The sequence below is a fragment of the Cavia porcellus genome, unplaced genomic scaffold, assembly GCF_034190915.1.
Source record: "Cavia porcellus strain 051 isolate PalLab524CR breed Dunkin Hartley unplaced genomic scaffold, mCavPor4.1 scaffold_9, whole genome shotgun sequence".
In the NCBI taxonomy this organism is placed as follows: Eukaryota; Metazoa; Chordata; class Mammalia; order Rodentia; family Caviidae; genus Cavia; species Cavia porcellus.
Genome location: NW_026947492.1, coordinates 64962480 through 64964688, shown reverse-complemented (window position 1 = coordinate 64964688; position 2209 = coordinate 64962480). Strand labels below are relative to the sequence as shown.

Sequence of the window (2209 nt, the reverse complement as noted above, 5' to 3'; positions counted from 1 at the left end):
CATGATTTAAGTGAAACCTGAGCCCAAAATTTGGAAGACATTACCATATACAAGAATGGTTACTTCATTTAGTTGGTTTACCTGAAATATACAAGGAAGAGACATTTATTTCTGTGTTTAAAATTGTTTAGAGCTGAATGTTTGGAACATTAGTTAAAAGTGAATGATATCATTTTATACAGAAACATCAAAGTAATAGTGAGTTGGGTATCCATGAGAATAGGTTAGCTGAAAAGAATTGAAAAGACTGTTTTGGGAAGGATTACATCTTGAGGATGCTTGAATTGGATAATGACTAGTTCTACTCAAATCTAAAACTGAATGGGTTAAAACTCCACTTTGTGATTTTTTTCTGACTTTGACATAAATCTTTAGGGGATTAACTATTGTTAACAATGAGTGCTTTTAGAACATACAGGTTTAAGCACAGCTTTCTGAATCTGCTTTGTCTTCATACTGTAGATAGTGGGATTCATCACAGGTGGAATGAGCAGGTACATATTTGCAATGAGGGTGGGCACAAAAGGTGGGAAATGTTTTCCAAATCTGTGAACAAAAGACAGGCTGATCAAGGGAATATAGAATGTGGCCACAGCAGTGATGTGAGAAATGCAGGTGCTGAAGGCCTTCCTCCTCTCCCAGGGGATGCACTATTGAGAACTCAGCGAATGATCAGGACATAGGAAAGCAGGATGAAGAAGGAGTCCACTCCAGCAGTAGAGATAATTGCAGTTAGTCCAAATGCACTGTTGGTCTTTGTGTCTGAACGCGAGAGCTTCCTGACATCGGGGTGAAAGCAATAGGAATGGTGGAGCACATGGCTACGGCAGAAAGACAGACGCTTAAGAAGCAGAACTAGTGGAGTCAAAATGACAGTTCCCCTGATAATGACAGCCACACCAATCTGTGCAATCTTTGCATGAGTTAGAATGTTATCATATCTCAAGGGGTTAGAAATGGCTACAAAACGATCAAAAGCCATAGCCAAAAGCACTGAGGATCCTACAAAAGTGAAGAGGTGAATGAAGAACATCTGTGATAAACAAGCATTGAAACTGATTTCCCGGGCATTGAGCTAGAATATTCCCAGCACGGTCACCAGTGTAGAGATGCACAAGGCAATATCAGAGGTGGACAATATGGAAAGAAAATGGTACATGGGCTCGTGGAGGCTTGGCTCAGTGAGGACTACGAAGAGGATCAAACTATTTCCATACAGGGCAGTAAAATAGAGGCAGCAGAAGATGGAGATCCAGGCATGGGCCCACTCCAGTCCAGGGACTCCTGTCAGGAGGAAGACCGGGAAGGTGGAGTTATGGAAGACTGGCATTTTGGTCTTCAGGATCAGCACTTTCTTCTAAGATTCTGAGTTTCTAAATTTAAAATTTTAAAATTATTTTAGTTGAAATTTAATATACAGTTAGTAAAATGCAATAACCTTTAGACTGTGATTTAATGAAATTTGACATCTTTAGGCACCTAGATAACCATTTTAGGGGTCAACTAACAGAACATTATCATCATCCCAGAAGGTTTGCCAGTTTCCCATGTTTATCCTATTCCTCTCCTACGTAACTCTTATTCAGATTTTTACTATCATAATCACTTCTCCCTATTTTTAATTTTGATATAAATAGAATTGTGCACTATATATGATTTGTGCCTTGTTTCTATTTTGTCTGTATATTCATCATTAAATTAAGATGGGTCACTATGTTTGATTTAATTTCAATATATTTAGCTAAATGTAGTTCATGTTTATCACTTAATATAGTATATGCTCATCAAAGATTTGATTATTTCATTCTCTAATCAGATTACAAACATTTATTAATGTAATCTTAAAAAACAGGTACTTTTAGGTAATCTTTGCCTAGTAGAGTGCTTGTTTATGTACATATTCAACATGTGTTGGCCAAGTATATTTATTTAATTTTCCTGAAATATTCTATTTAATCCTGATTAGGTCTCAATTTAGAAAAATAATTGATTAGTTTTATTTAGAATTTAGATAGTTTGAGCTCAAACTATCACACCAATTTGTTTGTGCTTTATTTAGTAAGCCAGTAAACATTTCTTCAGAGAGTACATACACCTAAGAATCCAGTCCTGAAAATTCCCATTTATCTCACTTTATTATGTGTTCTTACTGATGGGAGATGCTTTAGTTCCCATGAATCTAAGATCTGGTATTTCTTTTAGTTTTCAG

General features: G+C 36.3%; 1 pseudogene; it reads right to left on the bottom strand.

The window, feature by feature from the left end:
• Nucleotides 1-389: 389 nt before the first annotated feature.
• LOC100717530 (olfactory receptor 51F2-like) lies at nt 390-1330 on the bottom strand (annotated as a pseudogene).
• Between the last annotated feature and the right edge of the window lie 879 nt (nt 1331-2209).